Source organism: Erythrolamprus reginae, chromosome 3, assembly GCF_031021105.1.
Source record: "Erythrolamprus reginae isolate rEryReg1 chromosome 3, rEryReg1.hap1, whole genome shotgun sequence".
NCBI lineage: Eukaryota > Metazoa > Chordata > Lepidosauria > Squamata > Dipsadidae > Erythrolamprus > Erythrolamprus reginae.
Genome location: NC_091952.1, coordinates 148186544 through 148201608, shown reverse-complemented (window position 1 = coordinate 148201608; position 15065 = coordinate 148186544). Strand labels below are relative to the sequence as shown.

Here is a 15065-nt window from a genome sequence, read left to right as displayed (position 1 = left end):
TCCCAGAAAGAGAGGTATTTATTGGCCAGCATGTATTTGTCAAAAATTTTGACAGGGGGAAGCAATGGGAACGTGGCATAATAACTGACAAAACTGGACCAAAAACTTACAAAATCACCTTACTAGATGGTCGCCTCTGGCAACGGCATATAGACCACATTAGAAGCAGGCAAGAGACACCGGGGAGTACACAAATGGGGAATAATAATAATAATGGCATCTCTACTCGTTCACTCCCTGCAGGGAGTTATAACAGGCTGGGCAGAAATCGGGCAGAAACCGAGCAAATTGATTGGGACTTACCTGGACAGACTGCCCCCTCCAGCGCTGCCCCTTCTGTACAGCATGCCAGCCGTGGAGATTCGTACTCCTCTGGACAGGAAGAACCTTCCTCTTCCGTTGATTCCCAAGTCTTCCAGGAGCAGCGTCGATCTGACAGGACACCCAGAAGACCTGCGCGGTTAAATGATTATATCACCTATTTGTCTGAATAAATCATTGTACAGTAAGCTAAATAAAAGGGGGAGGGGTGTTATGTATTAGATATATATGTATTAGGGATTGTTTCTAGGCAAAAGTCGCCTTTTGTTGTTAAGCAGAAGTACTGTTAAATGCTTACCGTTTGCTGATTGGCTGTTGACTTTAGGCGCCAATATCAAGGAGCTGTCAGCCGCCGCTGTTGCTGGGCGAGCTATATAAATAGCGCGGCTCCCTGTCTTACGCGTCTCTTGTTAGTGAAAGCGGCTGAGAGAAAGTGTTACAGCCGCCTGTGTTTTCCTATTGAGAATAAAGAGAATTTCATTAGATCTTTGTACTCGCGTCTATTACAACTATATTCTTGCTTTTGCATGTAAGGGCACTAGAGATATTCCAGTTAACATCAGGCATGTTGAAATCACCCATAATCTCCCTGTACTGCCATTTGGGTAATTTCATCCACCATCTTGTTGTCATAATATTCAGATTGCCCTGGAGGCCCTGGAGACCTATAGATCACCCCAAATCTAATGACAGAACCCTCTTTAGTTTGCATGCAAACCCAGAGAGTCTCCAGCTCTTTACATGTATTTTGAATTAGTGTTGCTTTTAGACTTTCTTTAACATAAATGGTTACTCCACCTCCCCTTCTCTCTACTCCATCCTTCCTATACAATGTATATCCTGGTATAGATATTTCCCATTCATTGAAGTCCTTAAACAATGTCTCAGTTATGGCAACCAGATCCACATTATCTCTTGATATTATGGCCATTAACTCACAGAGCTTGTTGCTGAAGCTTCAAACATTGGTGCACATTACCCGAAGAACATTATTATCATTATTTGTTTGTCCCTTATCCTCAACAACTACATCTATTTCATTTACAGCTCCCTTTTCATAAATTTCAACAAACTGATTTATTCTCATTGTCTGGGGACAGAAATCATCCACATCAGTTACATCTCTGTCCCCTTTACCTAGTTTAAATGCCTGTCCAAAAATGTTCTGAATTCCTCACCAAGCACCTGTATGATGGATCCAAACCACCCCTCTTAAACAACTCTCTATTAGACCACCTACTAACATCATGACTAACAAATCCAAAACCTTCAGCTTTACACTAATGCCTTAACCACTCATTAAACTCTGCAATACAAGTTGTTTTATCCTCCTGACCACAAACCAGTAACACCTCTGAGAAAGTCACTGAATCAGTTATTCTGCCCAGCTCCACATTAAGACATTGGAAATCTCTTTTTACTCGATTAACATTTCTCTGGGACAAATCATTTGTACCAAGTTGCACCACCACATCAATGTTATATCTTTACTTACAGCCTTTACAATATTTGTAATCCACCTCCTGTCCCTGCTGGCAGTGGCCCCTGAGAGACACTTCATCAGCTTCATCACATCCTTACTCTGTCCCAAATCAACACCCCTAACAGCCGAGTCACCCACAAGAAAATGCATCCTCTTTATTTCCACTAACTGTACCTGTTCAGCAGCTTTGATTAGTAACATGATATTTACTATAAAATATATTCCTCTGATTTCCTCCCAGGTTCTTTTACAAGTTTTCTGGGGTTCCTACATTTTCAACTGCATTTTTTGCTGGGGCGGGATTCACTTTTCTTCATTCATCTTTATTAATTTAAATAATGGTTTGTTTTAATCCTGGTTTCTTAAAAAATCCAGGGTTAGTTTCTACACAGAACGCAGGTTCAGTTGGCCACTTCCTAGTTATATCTTTGTAGTCTCTGTTTGTCACACATGCATGAAACTGCGTAAACCAATCCCAAAACCTTTTAAAATGGGGAAGGACTTTTGACAGAGAGTTCATGCTTCATAAGGATATAAGTTGCCTACTCATCTATTCCAGATACTTGTCATAAATTCTTGCAAAGATTTCTATATTTGTAATTGAGGTATGATCTATAGCAGGGATCCCCCAACCCTGAGGCCGCAGATTGGTACCGGTCCATGGCCTGTTAGGAATCACGCTATGCAGAGTGAAACTTCACCTGTGCATCTAGGTTGCATGTAAAAATACCCACACACACACAGTCCACAAAACCTATCCCTAGTGCTAGAAGGGTTGGGGCTGCTGGCATACAGCATCAAAATGACTCTGAAGGCATTTATTAAATGTGTTACAAATTTCCAGCTACTGACAGGCATTCTCCTTACCCATCACACCTTTATCATGTAGTACAAAATTTTATGCATTGTAAAAGTTTGAAGAATTACTTTTCTTAACACCAACTCTCTGAAAAGGTGTCCTGACTTGCTGCCAGAGGCCCTTTAGAATTAAGATTTTCAAATAGTTTTTAAAAAAAATTAGCAACATTTTATTTATCAAATTTATTTATCAAATTTCTAGGCCGCCCTTCTTCAGGAAATTCAGCTTACAACATAAAATTAATACAAAATTGCAGATAAAATTATACACCCTGCCCTAAAACCCAGGACTTAAAAATTCCCAACATTACGTCCATTCATCCAAACTCATCCAATCCCAATCATGCTGTCAGATGGAGCAAGATGTCAATGCTCACCAGCCCCAGTTCGTTGTCTTCGGATGAACTACAGCTATTGTTTTAACTATCCAAAATACAGTGATACCTTGACATACGAGTTTAATTCGTTCCAGACCCGAGCTTGTAAGTCAATCAACTCGCATCTCAAACGAATGCCTTTAGACTTTGTTTTTCGCGCCGAGATAACCAGAAGCAAGGAGATTCTTGCGCCACCTAGCGGAAGCTCGGCTCGTATCCCGAATTTGAGCTTGGGTGTCGAACAGAAATTTTGCTCGCGTCGTGGCTCGTGACTTGAATACTCGCATGTGGAGCAGCTCATATCTAGAGGTACCACTGTACACTGGTTGAGTTCTAATTTATTTCCCTATTTTTGTTAGTTGTAGCTACTTATTGTTAGACAAAGTTAGTTTTATACTTATATAGTCTTTTGGGGATGTTTCTTTTTTCAGTAAACAGTTTTATATTGGAAAGATAAATCCACTGGTAACTCTACTCTCTTAGTAGGCTTAATTTCCCTATGTAGTTACTCTTGGCTCCATTCTATAGGGATGTTGGAGTAAGATAAATCAAGAATATAGCATCTCCCATATGATAGAGCTTGTTCAGTGTACAGAAACATTGTGCCTTGGAGAAGGTTGAAAATATTACTAAGCAAAAGGTGTTAGTTCTACTATCAACCGCCTGTGTACAAATATGGTTAATCTTAGTTGTGAAACTTGTCCAGGAGCTAAATTCTTTTCTTGTTCTCCACCATGACTTATCATTTAATGCTTAGCTTGGAAAACTATTGTATCAAATTCATGGTTCTTTACTATTGTCTCCTTTATCTATGCTACAGGTAGTTAACAGCCACACATTTAGTGACAGTACAAACTTGGAATAGCACTGAATGAGTGATACTTGTAACCAGTTCTCGGAGTTTCTGTTGCTGTAAGACTCCACATTCACATGATCACAACCCTGGCACCTACCTTACAGTTATAATGTCACAGTTGCCTGCGGTTGACTTTGGGGGTGGGGGGTGGGATTGGCTTCAAACAAACAAAGCTAATGGGGAATCTGGCAAGAAGTTGTAAGTGGCAACTATGTAATGTCTGACGATGGAAATCAGGAATGCTAGAATTGCTGTCACTAAGCAAGACCTTCACATGGCATGTTGCTTTGTGACCACAGTGTTTGGCAACAGCAAGTCTGATCATAATTGCCATTGTTAACTAAGGACTTACCAGGATTGAGTTCTTGTGCACAACCACTCTTCAACTTTCCCCCATGCTCCAACCATTTCATGTAGCTCCTCAAGAAACAAACATTTTCTTCCTATTCTGTTTCTTGGTAAATACCTAATTTGCAAATCTTCCACATAGCTCACCACTTTTCTGTGGCAATTATTTTGATAGAATCAAAAATGTGGATCCCTTCACATCCAAGTCTCTTTTTATGACAGTATCAACAAGTGCTTTTAATAGAATTTGAATTTCTCTGTTGAGTGTTATTAGAGTAAATGAGATACCTTTCCTCTCTAAATGAAAACATCAAGTTAATTGTTTGGCCCTTTGCAATTTTCAAAGCCTTACATCCAAATCCATCCTTTGGAACAAAATTATCAGGTCACTGCTAACAACATGATTATGGTTTTATACATCAATAAATAATGTAGCATACATTGTCTAATCTTTTTCAGATGAGATTGATGCCTCTGCCAGCGGATAACATTTGTATGGTAGGGTCTGGCAACAAGAAGACTGGTTGAATGGGACTGTTTTCACATTTTTATAAGTAGATCTGCATTTGTTGGTAGCAAGGACAATATTTAATTTGTGAGAGACTCCCTTTATTTATCTTTTCCCATTCACTCAGAATCCTTTTCGTCAGCATTTCTGTTATAGAGAAGGAACCCAGAGCAGAAAGAGTTCTGTGAGAATTTATTTTCTTATAGTTAGTGAAAACCTGAACCTTCCAAAACAAAGAAGGAGCTTGATAACTCATTTCATACTATGGAAATGAGAGGCAAATATTTTGAATATGCCTTTTGTATGTAGTGCTTGCTCTTGAATTACAGCAGTTGCTTGAATTCCTTGATTAGATAGATGCAGTGGCATTCCACACTGAATGTTGCTTACCGTCAAACCTGCTGTAACTTTTTTAAAGTAACAACAGCAATAGATGCATCATGAACAATGAACAGTAACTATGTGCATAACTAAGTACAGTCATACCTCGTCTTACGAACCTAATTGGTTCCAGGGGGAGGTTCGTAAGATGAAAGGTTCGTAAGACAAAACATTGTTTCCCATAGGAAACAATGTAAAGTCAATTAATCCGTGCAACCAACGCCCCCCCCCCCGCAAAAAAACGCTGCCGCCCGGCTGTCACCTTTTAAAACAGCCTGGGGGCTTCTCAGCAACCTCCCGAACGCCGAACGCCAAACCCGAACTTCCGGGTTCGGCGTTCGGGAGGACGCCAAGAAGCCCCCAGGCTGTTTTAAAAGGTGACAGCCGGGCGGTGGGGCTTCCCAGCAGCCTCCCGAACCCGGAAGTTCGGCAAAGGTTCGGGGTTCGGGAGGCTGCTGGGAAGCCCCCCAGCCCGGCTGTCACCTTTTAAAACAGCCGGGCGGCTTCCCAGCAGCCTCCCGAACGCTGAACCTGGAAGTTCGTGTTTGGCGTTCGTAACACGAAAAAAGTTCGTAAGAAGAGGCAATTTTTTTTCTGAACCCCGGGTTCGTATCTCGAGTTGTTCGTAAGACGAGGGGTTCGTATCTTGAGGTACCACTGTACTGACTTAAATTTTGCAGTGTTTTTTTTTGTCCAACATGCAAAGCTCATCAAGCAACTTCACAACAGTTCTTGCATTTAGCAGTCTAAAGGCTCAGCTGCATAGCCTTCATTTCATATTATCAATGTATATGCCCAGGTAGTCCTCAAATTGCAGCCACAGTTGGAACTGGCACTTTCATCACTAAGCGATATGGCTGTTAAATGAGTTGCAACATATTTTGCAACCATTTTGTTGTGCTTGTTACGTTAATCATGCTGTCATTAAGTGAATCCAACTTCCCCCATTGGCTTTGCCAGTACTGTCATAAATCTGAACAGTTGTTAAGCAAATGGTTGTAAATCAAGATTACTGGTAGACATACTTTTTGGTTTTGGCAACATTTCTTTGAAAATGAAAGCACATGGGAAGGTGTAGGGATAATATATTAGAATTATATAATTAACTATCATTTCTTCATAGCATTTTTTTTAATGTAACCTGTTTGTTATACCCAAAATAGTGGTTAGGGTTAGGGCTGCTCTCAACCTGTTTTCTTTCTGTTCTTCAGCTACCTTCAATGGGGTAGTATCAATTAGTGCTTGGATATTCATTGGATAATAAATATCTCCACATTTCTGTAATTTAAAACAGTTCATTCTTTTTTTAAAAAAAACACAACCCAATTTTGGAACACTGAGAAACCGGAACTAATAAGAATTAAAATTCCCAATGTTGCTTTATGTTCAGAATACGTACTCAAAACTGCCATTTAAAGTCTTAATTATTTTGCACCACTGGTAATGCAGTTTTTAGGTTTTGGCAAATATAACTTGATGATTATGATGATTACAGCTTGTCAGTCAGGTGTTTAGACTGGATTTGGCATTTTAACCCTTATTGAGTGTTTCCCAAGGATCTGGGATAGGCAGATGTTGTTTTTGATGGATTATTGTTTGTTGCAAAGTGAGCAAAATGTTTAGATTCTATTTGGCATTTTTGGCCATCTTTCTCAAGGATCTTGGGATTGGCAGATTATTTGATGGTGCTAAGTATTAAATTGTTGCATAATGTAAGCTATTCCAAGTTAAGCTATAATTGACTGATGGTGATTTTGTCAATGCTGATAACACCAGGGAAACTGTGTACAGAATAGTCACAACTGTTCTATTGCCATCTTCTTGCCAGATTCCTAGATGATGATGTAGCCATTTTCTCTGCAGTAATATAACATCTGGGGTTTTGGGGGGTTTTAAGCATATGGCAGGTGTTAGTCAGGCATTACCAAGGTGGCTGGCTGCCTCTGTGAAAGGAATTTTTTCACACAGGACACCTGACTGTTGGTCGGCAATTGGGGGAGAGTCCTTTCTTGTCCCTACATGGTTTATTTGCTCATGGGAATTGAGCCGCCGACCTCAGTGGTGTGCAGGCCCATCAACTTACCACATGAGCCCCTGTGGCCCCTCTATAGAATCAGTAACACAGAGAAGTAAGGATGATGAGCAACATAAATGCCACAGAAGCTCTAAAAGCAAGATTTTCTTTCTGTCCTCTAGTTCTTTTTTCTAATAACCTAGTTTTCTTTTTTTTTAAAAACCTTGAATATTGGTTAACCTTGCAGATAGATACACTTTGTTGAATTTCTTCTGTACTGCCTTTTTTACCTTAATGAATTGTATATGCACAGCATTCATGTTTATGATATTCTAAAGCTATTATTTTCTGTTTTATGTGGAAAAAACACCACTCTGCTAATTAAAATAAAATTACTCTTTTACTTCTATTAATTTATTTTTCCCTATAAGCGAAGCGAAGTTTGTCTATCAACAACTGTGCTCGTCTCTGTGAGGCTTTGCCAGCCACTAAAAGTGTGCCTCTTCTCCTTCATACTGTGAGCTCTCTCTTGCCTGATATCTCTTATACTTCTTACTCTTGCACTTTTTCAGGTATGATATTATACAGTTATTGTAATTTAGCAAGATTGTATTCTGCTTAATTATACCCTATATCTTACATACAACATCCTAATATTATATAATATTGTATTTTGATTGAAAACATTGGTGTTTTTCCAAGTATGTCAGAAAGGAACCAACAATCTGAAATCTTGTTTAGATAAAGCAGCTTTAGATTCCCAAGTTTCTTTGAGACGGAAACCAAAATCTTTTCTAGGCATATACCAATTTCCCTTTAACAATACAGTACTCACTTGTCAGTGAATACACACACTGACACACACCCCATACACACAGATAATATATGCTGTGAGAGTCTAATAGTTTACTGTTAAAAATAGCAGTTTCTTAGACTTCTACAACATTCTCAAGTTGTGAATAATTGTTGGGAAGTACAGTTTGAATGAGATTAATCCTCACAGTACCTATTCTTCACACTTCCCTTTTCTCTTTAAGTAGCTAAATCAGCAGCTGATTTTTCCCAGCTCACAGGAGATAGGCACACACCTATTCCAATTCCCTTATGTCTTTAAGTTTCTTTTCCAATTTAGCCAATTGTATTTGAGAAAATGAAGAAAGAGAATTAACTATGATTCTAGTTTCTAATCTTGATACAACTTTTTGTAGAATTGGAGTTGGGTGGATAGCCTGCAATGGCCACTGGTGAACCCATGTTTGTCAACCAGAGCTCAATCATCTTAGCAAGATGAATTTATTTTAAGAGGAAGGACAAATGGAAAATGCACATGTTTTATTTGTTTTGCTTCTTTTGGATGCAAGTCCTCACTGTAAGATTTCCTATCTCTACCATAAACAATGCAACAAAATAATATCAGAGATCTATCAAAAGATGACTGATATTGTAATTCTCCCATGCCTCCTGGAAGGAGAGTCCAGCATGGGTTTAGCTCAAGTCTTATTGGTAGGACTGAGTTTCAAATTAACATAAATATATAATAATTAGGTACCGCCCCCTTGCTGCCCCAAGTACCCAGTTTTAAAAAACTCAGTCGAGGTTAAGGACATGAGTTTTTTTTCTCTCCCTTTAGGTTGAGTATAAGTAATGTAATGTAATTAAAATTGTCTTTCTTGAACCTTGTAATTTTTTTCCCTTTGTCTTTATATAGGTTCAACTTCTTCTGATGGGGTCTCTGCCCTCCGCGGGCACCACCCCCACCTTTTCTCCTTTTGGGGCCTCTTCTCTTCGCGGGTACTGCCCACCGAGGAGCAACTGGGCTTTTTTATTATATAGTATTGTGACCTGAAGGTCCAATCAGCCCAATCACCCCAGATGGGGGGGGTCCGTCCCTCCCCATTGTCGGGGGCGGCGGAAGCCTCAAACGCCGGAGTTTGAAGCCGCGGCGGCCATTGCAGCCGCCGAACAGCTGTTCAAGCCGGAGGGAGGCTTCTCAAGCCGCAACAAGGCAGATCGCGGCGAAACGGAGGTTCCCGGCCGGGAATGAGGTCGCGGCGGCCATTACAGCCGCCGAACAGCTGATTGAGGGCTTGGCGAGCCGCAACGGCTCGATTACAGTTTTAATTGCTGTTCCCGCCTTTTTAGATTGGCGAAGGTGCCCTATGAGGCTAAAAGTTCTGTGAGCCCTCAAAACCGCCATCTTTGTATGGTTTGGATTCATGCCAGGCAGCAAAAAAAAAAAAAAAAAAAAATTGCCGTTAAATTGGCGCGAACTGGGCAGCTGGCCAAGTTGTCAGGGCTCTAAGTCTGCCCAGAGACAGTTGACAAGGTCACGTGGGCGGCTAACAGCCAATCACAATTCGTTTAGCTGTCTAGCCTGTCTGCATGTTTTTACATGCGAGTGAGAGCTTTCTATTACTGTTCAACAGTTTTGACTGCCTTGTGTTTGTGATTTAATCGTGAGTACGCTGCCCCATATCAAAATAAGATATGGCTGACCAACTTATCAGTGGGGAGGAGCAGGCCCAGCCAGTTCAGACACCGGTCAAAGGGAAGGATAAGGCCAGCAAGCCTAGGAGTAAGTCCTCCCAATCAAGCTCCTCTCTTCGTGAGGCTGAGAGGAAGATCAAGGCCCTGGAGCAGCGTTTGGAGGCGGCCTTGTCCCCCCCCATCGTAGGAGGACTGTCCATAGGCCCTTTCCAGCCTCTTCCTCCAACTATCTCCATGGGTCTCCAGGGCACCGCAACCGAGAGGGACTGGTCCCCTGACAGGCAAGCCATTCCTCCATTGCCACCATCTGCAGCAAGGCCTGAGAGGCCTTCATCCTCTCATAGCCAGGCACTGCCTCAAGGGGAGTTACAGACACCATGTTATGTGCCTTCATCTACCTTCACCCCCACGGCAGCGGGGCTTAGAGACAATGCAGATGCTTGGCAGGCCTTTGCCCCTACTATACAGGACATAGTGGCCAATGCATATACGCAGGGCATAGCTGCGGCAACACAACGGGCCAATGCCTTTCCCTCTCAGCCTATCCAGCCCAGAGACATCTGGTCAGCACCACCGCCCCCGACTGGGTTGGGTTCTATGTCCATTGACCACACTGACTTTGAGGAAGACAGTGACCACGGAGATGGTCTGTCAGATGATGAATTCACTGTTCCAGAGCAGCCAGCAGTGGCGGGACTTTTTAAACCCTCCTTGTATAGAGTTTTATTGCGCAAGGCAAAGCAAGCCTTAGATGTGCCAGGAGCAACGCCACTAGTGGAGCCATCAGACGGGCCACGCACCTCGGCTGCTTTATGCAAGGAACCCACTAAGGAGTCGGACAAGGTTCCTGCACTGGAGATTTTCCTCGAGAATGTCAAGCGCCCGTGGCAACATCCGGCGGCGGCACAGGGGCCTTCTAACCTGGAACGCAGGTTTTATACCTTTGATGACAGCATGGAGACGTTACTCCAGTTTCCCCCTGTGGACAAGCCGGTGGCCACTTTGGTCTCCCGCACGGTTGTGCCTTCAGAGACGGCGGACAATTTGAAACCGGATGAAAGGAGAGCGGAGACTCTTCTCAAGAAGACCCACCAGATGGCCGCTTGGGCTCTTCGGGCAGCTTCCACCGCCTCCTTCTTCAGCCGAGCATCCATTATGTGGATTCAGGAGGTTCAGGCGCGACTGGCTCCTGAGGAGACTCGACTGCGGCAGGACTTGAATAAGCTCCTCGCAACTGCGGAATTTTCCACGGATGCCACTCTGCATGCCGCAAAATTTGCCTCCAGGGCTATGGCTTCCACCATTTCGTCAAGGCGTCTGCTTTGGCTCAGAAACTGGCAGGTGGATGCCAAGTCCAAGTGGACTTTGTCTTCAGCTCCCTTTGAAGGCACAAAATTGTTCGGGGAGGCTCTGGATCCTGTCCTGGTGGAGGATAAGGACAAGAGAAAAGTCCTCCCAAGGTCCTTCCGTCGCCAGGACCGAAGAGCTGGTCCGTACTCCCGTAGGCAGTCCTTTCGGTGGGACTCGTGGTCTGCCCCTTCACAGCAGGCCAGACCTTACTCACAGGGTGCTTTCTCCACATCCTACAGGAATGACCGACAGTATTCCCAGGAACGAGGCAGAGGTTTCTCCCAGACCAGACGGCCATACCGGGGATACCAGCAGCGGAACGCCAGACGTGCCAAGTGACTGTCTGGACGGCATTCCTTTGGGGGGCAGGCTACAAAAGTTCAGCGAGAGATGGCGAGCTACTACCTCAGACCCTTGGGTCTTAGCCACTATCTCGCAAGGGCTAAAGATCGAGTTTCTACACGACCCTCCACACCATTTTACCGCCTGTCCGGTCCCCAGGGACTTCGCAAGGAGGTCTCTGTTAGATCAGGAAATTCTCCACCTTTTACAGATCCAGGCGATCGAACCTGTTCAGGACAATTCCAGGGGTACGGGATTCTATTCAAGGGTGTTCCTTGTACCCAAGGCCTCCGGGGGTTGCAGGCTCATCTTGAACCTCAAACGTCTGAACCAGTATATTCTGTACCGACGGTTCAAGATGGCCTCCCTCCGCTCCATCCTGGCCTCTGTTCGACCAGGGGACCTTCTTACTTCAGTGGATTTAAAGGAGGCCTACCTGCACATCCCCATACACCCGTATCATCGACAATTTCTTCGATTCTGTCTACACAACGTCCATTACCAGTACAGGGCCATGCCCTTTGGCCTGTCATCGGCCCCACGTACCTTTACGAAGGTACTGGATGCATTGCTGGCCGATCTGCGGTCCCGACCTATCCGGATTCTCGCATATTTGGACGACATCTTACTTCTGTCTCCAACCCGCCAGAGGGCGCACATGGACTTACAAACCACGATGTCTTGTCTACAACGTCATGGCTTTACCATCAACATGCCAAAAAGCCATTTGGTTCCTGCCACCAGACTCATTCATCTGGGTGCGGTGATAGATACGGTCTCTCAAAGGGTGTATCTATCTCCGGAGAGACAGCACCGCATCTGTTCTCTCATAGACGGCCTTCAACAGAAACGAACTGTGCCGTTGTCTTTCCTGTCAAAGGTACTCGGGACCCTGGTATCCTGTGTGGACATTGTCCCTTGGGCCCGTTACCATTATCGACTGCTCCAGTGGACCTTGCTCCCGTTTCAGCGTCGAAGATTGAGCCATACACACCGTCTAACCGTCGTGGGACGCGAGTTGCAACTCTCTCTCCGCTGGTGGAAATCTGCAGCACTGCGGCAAGGCACTTCCTTCGGACCATGCCATCACACGATCCTCACCACGGACGCCAGTCTGCTGGGGTGGGGGGCTCACGTCCAGTCTCAGGTGGCTCAAGGCTTCTGGAGCCCCCAGGAGCTATGCCCAATCAACATCAATTTCTTGGAGCTGAGAGCTGTCCGCTTGGCCTTGCTGGCCTTCGCCACCCTACTGGAGGGTCACCACGTCCTCGTACGCACGGACAACGTAGCGACCAGGGCGCATTTAAATCACCAGGGTGGAACGCGCTCTCTCAGGTTGATGGAAGAGACGGTCCTCCTCTTCAACTGGGCAGAGACTCATCTTTGTTCCCTCCATGCAGAGCACATCGCGGGGGAGGACAACAAACAGGCGGACTGGCTCAGTCGCCAGGAACTGGACCCGGCGGAGTGGCGGCTCGATCCGGACCTGTTTCAGGAAGTCTCGCGTCGGTTCGGGGAACCGGTGGTGGATCTATTCGCCACCCCCCAGAATACCCAGCTCCCGAGGTTCTACTCCCGTTTTCCAGCTCCGGGAGACGAAGGAATCAATGCACTACATCTCCAGTGGCCAAAGGCCCTACTGTATGCTTTTCCTCCGATTCCACTTATTCCATCAGTGGTAAGAAAGATCCTGTCGGAGAAGGCGGAGGTGCTCTTGCTAGCGCCTCATTGGCCTCGGAGACCGTGGTTTGCGGACCTCAGAGAACTGTCCATTTCTCCACCGTGGAGGATACCGGACGACCGGATATCCCTCAGCCAGGGGTTCGTGTACCACCCGGAACCACAATGGTTTCACTTAACCGCATGGCATTTGAAGGGGACAGGTTGAGGAGCTGTCTCCTTCCCGAGAATGTTATCGCAACTATTCAAGCGGCTCGACGCCCTTCCACAGTCCGAATTTATCAGGCAACATGGGCAGCCTTCCATTCCTTCTGCAATGACAAGAACCTTCGACCACAGGATTCCTCAGTCATCCCTGTCTTGGAATTCTTGCAGAAAGGTTTGGAGCAAGGTTTGGCGCCAAACACGCTCAAACGCCAGGTCGCAGCGCTTGCCACTATCATAAAGCGGGACGATGGGGGACCCTTAACTGGTCACCCTTGGATTAAGGACTTTCTCCGAGGGGCTACCAACACGCACCCTCCTCCTGTTCGTCGTTTTCCCACATGGGACTTGACCTTGGTCCTTCAGGCCCTCACGGGACCACCGTTTGAACCGTTGAGGACTGTTTCATTGCGTTACCTCTCCTTCAAGACGGCTTTTTTGGTGGCAGTCACCTCGGCAAGGCGGGTTTCCGAACTGTCCGCGTTGTCGGTCAGATCAGACTTGTGTCAATTTTATCCAGACAGAGTTTGTTTACGCCTGGAACCCACCTTCCTTCCAAAGATTAACACTCACTTTCACAGGGCTCTAGAGCTGGTGTTACCGGATTTCTGTGCTCATGGTACTCACCCTTTAGAGCTTAGGTGGCACAAGATAGACGTACGCAGAGCATTAAAGCTTTACATCAGGCGTACCGGCAGTTTACGCAAAACTGAGGCTTTGTTTGTGTCATTTAGTGCCAGTAAACTGGGCCTCAAGGTATCTTCTAATACCATCAGTCAGTGGGTGAGACTATGTATAGTTGAGGCATACAAGGCGAGTGCAAGGACTCCACCGAGTGGTATACAAGCTCATTCAACGAGGAGTGCGGCTTCTTCGGCAGCTTGGGCGTCGCAAGCTCCCCTTGAGGATATCTGCAGAGCCGCGGCCTGGAGTTCACCCACAACTTTTATTCGCCATTACAAATTGGATACCTTCGCTTCAGCTGAAGCTGCCTTTGGCAGACGGGTACTCCAGAAGGTGTGCGGGGAGGTACCACCCATGGTTCACAATCTCCCTCCCTGAAACTTTAGACCTTGGGTATATCCCATGCTGGACTCTCCTTCCAGGAGGCATGGGAGAAGAACCGTTGTACCTACCTGAACGGTCTTCTCGATGCCCTGGAAGGAGAGTCCATACCCTCCCGAAGAACCATGGGAGTTCTTGTTTGATGATACTGTTTCTTATGTTATTATGGTTGTTAATAAAGTTCATTATCTTTACATCTTTTCGTTTTTTAAAACTGGGTACTTGGGGCAGCAAGGGGGCGGTACCTAATTATTATATATTTATGTTAATTTGAAACTCAGTCCTACCAATAAGACTTGAGCTAAACCCATGCTGGACTCTCCTTCCAGGGCATCGAGAAGACCGTTCAGGTAGGTACAACGGTTCTTCCTTTAAGTTCTGCTTCCATTATTAAGTCATCCAGCTGTTGCTGCTATCTTCACTGTCTGTCCTCCTTTCAGGAATGCTACCTGCTGCTGGACTTGAGAGTGCTTTTGTTGAGTAATATGGCAGAAGCACTGAGTTGATGTTATTTTATTTCACTTTATGGGTAACTTAAACTATAGATACCACAGCAAAGAACAGGTAACAAGGTGTATAAATCCAAAATTCAATGCAGTTGGTACTTTTAAGTGCATGTCTTTATAAAAATTAAGTGCACTTAAAAGTACCAACTGCTTTGAATTTTGCATAATCCAGTAGGATTATTTTGAATTCTGGAGAGCTCTGGGTAATATTGAGACATACTCTGTCTGCATTCTCATGGTAGCATAATTTTTAGCTCGTATTTCAGACAATCAAACAAATATATG

At 44.7% G+C, this 15065-nt stretch overlaps 1 protein-coding gene across 2 annotated transcripts in view; it reads left to right on the top strand.

The window, feature by feature from the left end:
• The window catches only part of RALGAPA2 (Ral GTPase activating protein catalytic subunit alpha 2), a 205968-nt gene that overhangs the window by 46821 nt on the left and 144082 nt on the right, over positions 1–15065 (top strand). The window lies entirely within an intron of this gene.